This window comes from Bos mutus, chromosome 15 (genome assembly GCF_027580195.1).
Source record: "Bos mutus isolate GX-2022 chromosome 15, NWIPB_WYAK_1.1, whole genome shotgun sequence".
In the NCBI taxonomy this organism is placed as follows: domain Eukaryota; kingdom Metazoa; phylum Chordata; class Mammalia; order Artiodactyla; family Bovidae; genus Bos; species Bos mutus.
The window spans coordinates 16,186,115-16,193,665 of NC_091631.1; the positions used below are offsets into that span (position 1 = coordinate 16,186,115).

A 7,551-nucleotide genomic window follows, 5' to 3' on the forward strand; every position below is an offset into this window, starting at 1 on the left:
GTCATTTATTTTTCTGGAGTTGAGCTGTAGGAGTTGCTTGTATATTTTGAGATTAGTTGTTTGTCGTTTGCTTCATTTGCTATTATTTTCTCCCATTCTGAAGGCTGTCTTTTCACCTTGCTAATAGTTTCCTTTGATGTGCAGAAGCTTTTAAGTTTAATTAGGTCCCATTTGTTTATTTTTGCTTTTATTTCCAATATTCTGGGAGGTGGGTCATAGAGGATCCTGCTGTGATGTATGTCAGAGAGTGTTTTGCCTATGTTCTCCTCTAGGAGTTTTATAGTTTCTGGTCTTACGTTGAGATCTTTAATCCATTTTGAGTTTATTTTTGTATATGGGGTTAGAAAGTGTTCTAGTTTCATTCTTTTACAAGTGGTTGACCAGATTTCCCAGCACCTCTTGTTAAAGAGATTGTCTTTAATCCATTGTATATTCTTGCCTCCTTTGTCAAAGATAAGGTGTCCATATGTGCGTGGATTTATCTCTGGGCTTTCTATTTTGTTCCATTGATCTATATTTCTGTCTTTGTGCCAGTACCATACTGTCTTGATAACTGTGGCTTTGTAGTAGAGCCTGAAGTCAGGTAGGTTGATTCCTCCAGTTCCATTTTTCTTTCTCAAGATCGCTTTGGCTATTCAAGTTTTTTTGTATTTCCATACAAATTGTGAAATTATTTGTTCTAGCTCTGTGAAGAATACTGTTGGTAGCTTGATAGGGATTGCATTGAATCTATAAATTGCTTTGGGTAGTATACTCATTTTCACTATATTGATTCTTCCAATCCATGAACATGGTATATTTCTCCATCTATTAGTGTCCTCTTTGATTTCTTTCACCAGTGTTTTATAGTTTTCTATATATAGGTCTTTAGTTTCTTTAGGTAGATATATTCCTAAGTATTTTATTCTTTTCGTTGCAATGGTGAATGGAATTGTTTCCTTAATTTCTCTTTCTGTTTTCTCATTATTAGTGTATAGGAATGCAAGGGATTTCTGTGTGTTGATTTTATATCCTGCAACTTTACTATAATCATTGATTAGTTCTAGTAATTTTCTGGTGGAGTCTTTCGGGTTTTCTAAAAAACAGTGGTTAGATGCCACGAAGTAGGTGGCAATGCCTTAACCGTATGCGTGTTGTCAGGCCCGAGAGCCTCTTCCATCCTTGTCAAGGGGAGTGCTAACCTTCTCTCCTTTCATACAACACTGTATCCGATTCTTTGTGACCCCATGGACTATAACCCACCAGGCTCCTCTGTCCATGGGATTTCCCAGGCTAGAATACTGGAGTGGGTTGCCATTTTTTTCTCCAGGGGATCTTCCCAACCCAGGGATCAAAACTGGATCTCCTGCATTGCAGGCAGATTCTTTACCATCTGAGCCACCAGAGAAGCCCCTGGTGATAGAACTCAGCTCAAGATTACTTGATATTCCAGGGTCAAATGTCCCTGTCCCCCAGGGCTCAGTAATAATCTATATGTTCCTCAGAAAGCAAATGCTGCAACTGACATGGCCTTGGTCCAGACCACAGAAGCTTGTGTTGTGTTTCCCCCACTGGAGTTTGCTCTAAGACCCTTACTGCATCTTTTCCCACCACTGACACTTCCGACACCAGATAGTCTCCCAGATCATATCCTCCACGTGGCAGAGCTACTTGGGTTCTGAGTCCAGAGCCTAATGGACTATAGATTCCTTTCTTGCTCCAGGCCCCACACAAAGCAGGCTATCTTTCAGATTTCCTGGGATACAGGCTGGAGTAGTATTGCTAGATGTGGAGTGTGCTGCCTCCAAAACCCATCCCAAAGAGCCCAAGAGACATTATACTTCTTCATTCTAAGGGATGAAGAATGCAGCAATTTGTCTTTTACCTTGCACAGTATTTCTCAGCCTGTCCCTGATCTTTGGACCCAGAAAACTTTACCAATGTGCCATACCCCTGCATCTTCCTACGGTTTATCTCTCATCATCTGCAGTGAGTTGTTTCACCAATGCCTCAAGCGTGCTAGCCAGCTTTTATAATCCTTGCTCTGTCATTGATGGAATGGATCAATGTGATATTCTGCACAATATCTAGATGGTCCAGATTTCTTTTGACTATATCATGACAACATGAGAATTAACATAGTCCTAGGACAATACTGTGAAAGTGTATTGCTGACCATTCCATGTGAAAGTAAATTGTTTGTATTTCTCTTCTCTGATGGAGATAGGAAAGAACTCATTGGCTGCATACCATTTACCCAAGTCCATGTTAATCTGCTCTAGCAAAAGTACCAAGACAACCACTATTGAAACTACTCGTTTGAGTATGTGATAGATGACAGTCATGCTAGAGTATCTGTCTGACTTCTTTAGGGGCCTGACTGGTGAATTAAATTGAGACAGACCACCATGACCGCATCATTAAGATCCTTAGAGGTATATTAAACATCACCATTATCCATGAATGTGATCTTGTTTTTGATTCATTATCTTGGGGAACTGAAGTTTCAGAGAGGAGGACAATTTTAGGGGCTTTTACTCAGTCTTTCTATTATCATGATTATCAATATTATGATAAAACAAGGATTTCATGTTAAGAATTCAATAGCTGAGTATGTCAATCCCAATCAAATATTTGGAGCCCAGAAAAATGATCACTGGATGGGTGATCCATAGACCCACAGTAAAGTTGGCCTTTGGCCAAGAGTCAGCTTATTAACCTACTAATATATACCTCAAACAGGTGGCTCTGATGTTATTTCAGGCCTCCCGATCTTAGACTCTGTGTCCAGTAACCCTCAAAATGTATGAGTGTTTTCCTTCCCCAGTCCACAGTCATCTGAGTAAGAGGTGATAGGTATTCTTAGGAAAGTATCAAAGGAATCATTATAACATATGCTTGCCATAGTGTTGCTCTTTATTTCCTTTTGGGGACCCATCCACCTCTGTAGCCAACCGGTTTTGAGTATGAAAACTGGCTCATGTTCAAGCATTGAGTTAGATTCACAACTTCTGTTGAGGTAGTCACCCTCAGCCTCTTGCTCATCTATTCTTGCCTCTTTTGATTGTATATATTAAGCAGTACCCTACATTTCTGCCTGTTCTTTTGTCTCTAAGGAATACCATGTCCTATTAACTATATCCACAACTCCTTGAGGGTCGAGCCCCCTTGGTTGCCCCTCCAATCTTATTGATTGTGGTGGTAATTGTGGGGTCCCCTCATTTCTGGTGATTAATAACTATTATCTGGGCTTTATTGCTTTGAGGCCTTATCATTCCCACTGCTATTAGTAAGCCAAGTTTTGTGACATATTTCTTATAATCAACCTTAGCCTATAGAAGAAACTCACCACTGAATGTCTTAGTGATGCTAATATTTATCCCATCAGCATGTTGTTGATGGCCATTGTGAATAGCACCTTCTCTAGGTCCTTCCATGGAAATAAATTTCTGATGCATCTTCTGTCCTCATGTAATATATCCAATTCAAACTGCCTGTTTCCTTGAGCCATTTAATCCCACTGGTTTCCACAGTACCTCAGGCATTACTACTTGGTCAGCATGGGCTAGTGTTTTCTCCATATTTTTAAGAGTTTTCTTTTGTTTTTGTTTCTAGTCACTAAGTTATGTCTGGCTCTGCCACCTCATGGACTGTAGCCCTCCAGGCTGCTCTGTCCATGAGATTTCCCAGACAAGAATACTGGAGTGGGTTGCCATTTCCTTCTCCAGGGGATCTTCCCAACCCTGGGATCAAACCCATATCGGCTGCATTGGCAGGAGGATTCTTTACCACTGAGCCACCTGGAAAGCCCTTTTTAGAGTTACCTACTAGCAAATTTGCGCATACCCTAGGGTTGTTGCCAACGCATTAAATCCATGTTCCTAAAGAGTACTCCCAATTAAATGAACTGTTGCTTATCTATTCTTCTCTTCTGTACTCCTTGATCCCGTCAGTGCCAGTGAAGTTGCTCAGTTGTGTCTGACTCTTTGCGACCCCATGGACTGTAGCCTACCAGGCTCCTCCATCCATGGAATTTTCCAGGCAAGAGTACTGGAGTGGGTTGCCATTTCCTTCTCCAGGGGATCTTCTCGATCCGGGGATTGAACCCAGGTCTCCCACATTGTAGGCAGACACTTTACCATCTGAGCTACCAGGGAAGCCCTACTCCTTGATCAAGCACCCTCCAAATCCAATCCCATGGGTACTCCCCTGGCTCCTGCTGGTACATGCTACTTAATTCTTGCAGCTCCATTGGCATTTGTCTCTTTCTTTCCTCATCATGTTCTAAACTGGGATTAGGATGGCACTTAACCCTGTTTTCTGGCCTGGTAGCCAGGACAGGCCTGAGCGCAAGTCCTGAGGAGGACCCTTGTCTTCTTGCAGTGGGAAAACACCCATACTATTTCTTCCCAAGGACAGAGCTCCGGTTCTTAACAGGAACAGATGAGCCATCTCTGAAGGCTCAGGGATTCAGGGAATTCAGTGGAACCACATACTTTGGGAGTATCTGTACAGATGAGTCAATCTCAGGTTCAAGAGTTCAAGGTTCTCTGGGCAGGATGCTGATATAGCGTAGTAGACCAGCCATGACTAAGCATTCCACTCTCTTTGAAGCCTATAAATATCAGAACCTGGGTTTGTTTCTCAGTTTAATCCACTCTCCTACTGCAGGAACTACCAAAGAGGACCACTGGCTTTCACACTTAGTATTTAAATTTGTTAATTATACTTAGTTTCTCATTATCCCTCTGCAGGGCATCAGATCAACTTAGTAACCAGCTGATTCCATTGTCCTTAAATGTGCTGTTCCTCCATAATGAATAAAAGCCTGAATCTTCATCCCAGCCCAAGCATTCTCCTCCACTAGGAAGTACTTCTAAGTAGCCAGCTGGGAAATCTTTAGCAGTTGGGTTGCCACGTTGTGCCAGGATTATCTATACCTCAAATACCACTGGGGAATGGGGCTTTCCTTGCCAGCTCTGTGATCTAGAACCACAACCCCCTCTTACCACCTCTTGTTTTTTATTATTCCCGGTACTGATTGTATTGGTTGGTCCCAATACAATATTGGTTGTGTTGGTGTCTAAGAAACAGACACCAAGCAAAGTTAGAAGTGCCAGATAGAATTCTTGGTGGTAGCCCCTCCCTTGTGGTCCAGTGGTTGGGAATCTGCCTGCCAGTGCAGGGGACCCAGGTTCAATTCCTGGTCCAGGAGGATTCCACAGGCCCTGGGGCAGCTGGGCCCATGTGCCACAACTACTAAACCCCTGCCATGGAGTCCTCACCTCAGTAAGAGGAGCCACCGCAGTGAGAAGCCTGCACACAGCGACTGGAGAGTACTGCTGCTTGCCGCAACTAGACAAAGCCCATGCACAGCATGAGGACCCAGCACAGCCGAAAAGAGGCACGTTGAAAAAGAAAAAGAATTCTTGGTGGTAAAGCCTATGAAACATAAAAGGGAGAGAAGCAGGATTAGGCAGGGAGAGCCTTCCGACTGCTATGTAGGTCTGACCTGGTGCAAAGCAAGGGGAAACATAGGAGGGTGGGGTAGGAGACCTTCAGACTGGTACAGCATCGGTCGACGTGGTAGGGAACACAGAGTAGAAATGGCCTGCATTTGAGTAAAAATGGTCAGGCCCCCCTATCCTCACCAACTTGGAATAATGTGGCTTGAATTTGAATGCTGCAATTAGATCATTTCTGGGTGGGCTTCAGAGGGTCCATGCATATTCCGAAATTATAAGCAAAAATCAGTATGTGTGTATTTTTCTAGGATCCATAGTTTTCCACTAAATTTTCAAAGAATTCCCCGATGCCCCAAAGGTAATGAGACATTGGTGTGGATTCACTTGATCATCCGAGCATGTTCTCCTGGAGCCTGCCATATGCCCTCTTTTCTAGAGCGTGGGTCATGTACTTGTGTGCTGGCCACACTGGACTTCTTTGTGCTCCTTGTGTGCTCTAAGCTCATTCCTAGCTCGCAGCCTTTACATTAGCTGTTCCCTGTGCCTGCTAAGTCGCTTCAGTCGTGTCCGACTCTGTGTGACCCCACAGATGGCAGCCCACCAGGCTCTCCTGTCCATGGAATTTTCCAGGCAAGAGTACTGGAGTGGGGTGCCATTGCCTTCTCCTCCCTGTGCCTGGGATGCCCTTTTCTCGGAGGCTCTCATGATGTTTTACTCTGGGTTTCAACTTCAGTGTCACCTTCTCTCTTCTCAGAGAGGTCTGCTCTGATTCCACGAAGTAAAGTACCTTCCTCCATCACTTCTAGAATATTTCTCTGCTTTATTTGTAGCATAGCACTCTCCCCTCTGATCTGCTCTTCTTTGTTTGTTATATATCTTTGCCCAGTAGGATGTAAGCTCCATGAAGACAGGAATCACTCTGTCATGCTGTCCCCATAGCCTAGAATGTGGCTGACACATAGGAGACACTCAAAATGTTTTCTTTTTTTTAAGTTGAAGTATACTTGATTTATAATGTTGTGTGAATATCTCCTGCCTAGCAAAGTAACTCAGTTATCTGTGTACATACTTTTTTTCATATTCTTTTCCATTATGCTTTTTCACAGGATATTGAATATAGTCCCCTGTGCTATACAGTAGAACTTTGTTGTTGCTTCATTCTATATGCACCAGTTTGCAGCTGCCAATCCCCAGCTCCCAGTGCATCCCTCCCCCACCCCCAGCCCCTTGGCATCATAAGTCTGTTCTCTGTATCTCTGAGTCTGTTTCTGTTCTGTAGAAAAGTTCTTTTGTGTCATATTTTAGATCCCACATATAAGTGATATCATATGGCATTTGTCTTTCTGTTTCTTTCACTTTTATGATAATCTGTAGGTTCATCCATGTTGCTGCAAATGGCATTATTTTATTCTTTCAAAATGTTTTCTTAAAGAGTAAACGCTTGTCTTCTCTATCCATTAAAATATTTTCCCATGCGTCCTTTTCTTACATTTTTGTAGCAACTTTATAAAATATAGGTATAATTATTAATAATCCAGACATCCAAAAAAATTCCAGACTATAACAGAACCCTATGTACTAGCCTCAAAGAGAGACAGATGTTAACATTTGGCTTCAATGCTTCAATTTCTCTTTTACTTGTTTAATATTGAAGCTAAACTTTCATATATCACGTTTTGTGACACCCTTCCTTTTTTTTCTCTTTTTTTGGCTGTGCTGGGTTTTTGGGTTCTTCACTGCTGTGTGTGAACTTTCTCTAGTTGCTTGGGTGGGGGCCACTCTCCAGCTGCAGTGTGCTTGCTTCTCACTGCGGTAGCTTCTCTTGCGGCAGAGCACAGGCTCTGACGTCCGCAGGCTTCAGTGTTGCAGCCTGCGAGCCATGGGCTCTAGCGTGAGGGCTCAGTAGTCATGGCGCATGGCCCTAGTTGCTCCACGGCACGTGGGATCCCGGACCAGGGATGGAACCATTGTACCCTGCATTGTAAGGTGGATTCTTAACCGCTGGACCACTAGGGAATCCTGATACCCCTTCTTTTCAGTGGTAACTACTGCCTTTAAGGTACTGTATGTCATTTCCATGGGGTCGCAAGAGTCGGACACGACTTAG

The 7,551-nt window shown here is 43.1% G+C and overlaps 1 non-coding gene across 1 annotated transcript; it reads right to left on the bottom strand.

Moving 5' to 3' along the window:
* Positions 1-1,077: 1,077 nt before the first annotated feature.
* LOC138991027 (U6atac minor spliceosomal RNA) lies at positions 1,078-1,203 on the bottom strand. Its single transcript, XR_011467075.1, has one exon. It is a non-coding gene; the product is annotated as a U6atac minor spliceosomal RNA (small nuclear RNA).
* Positions 1,204-7,551: the final 6,348 nt, after the last annotated feature.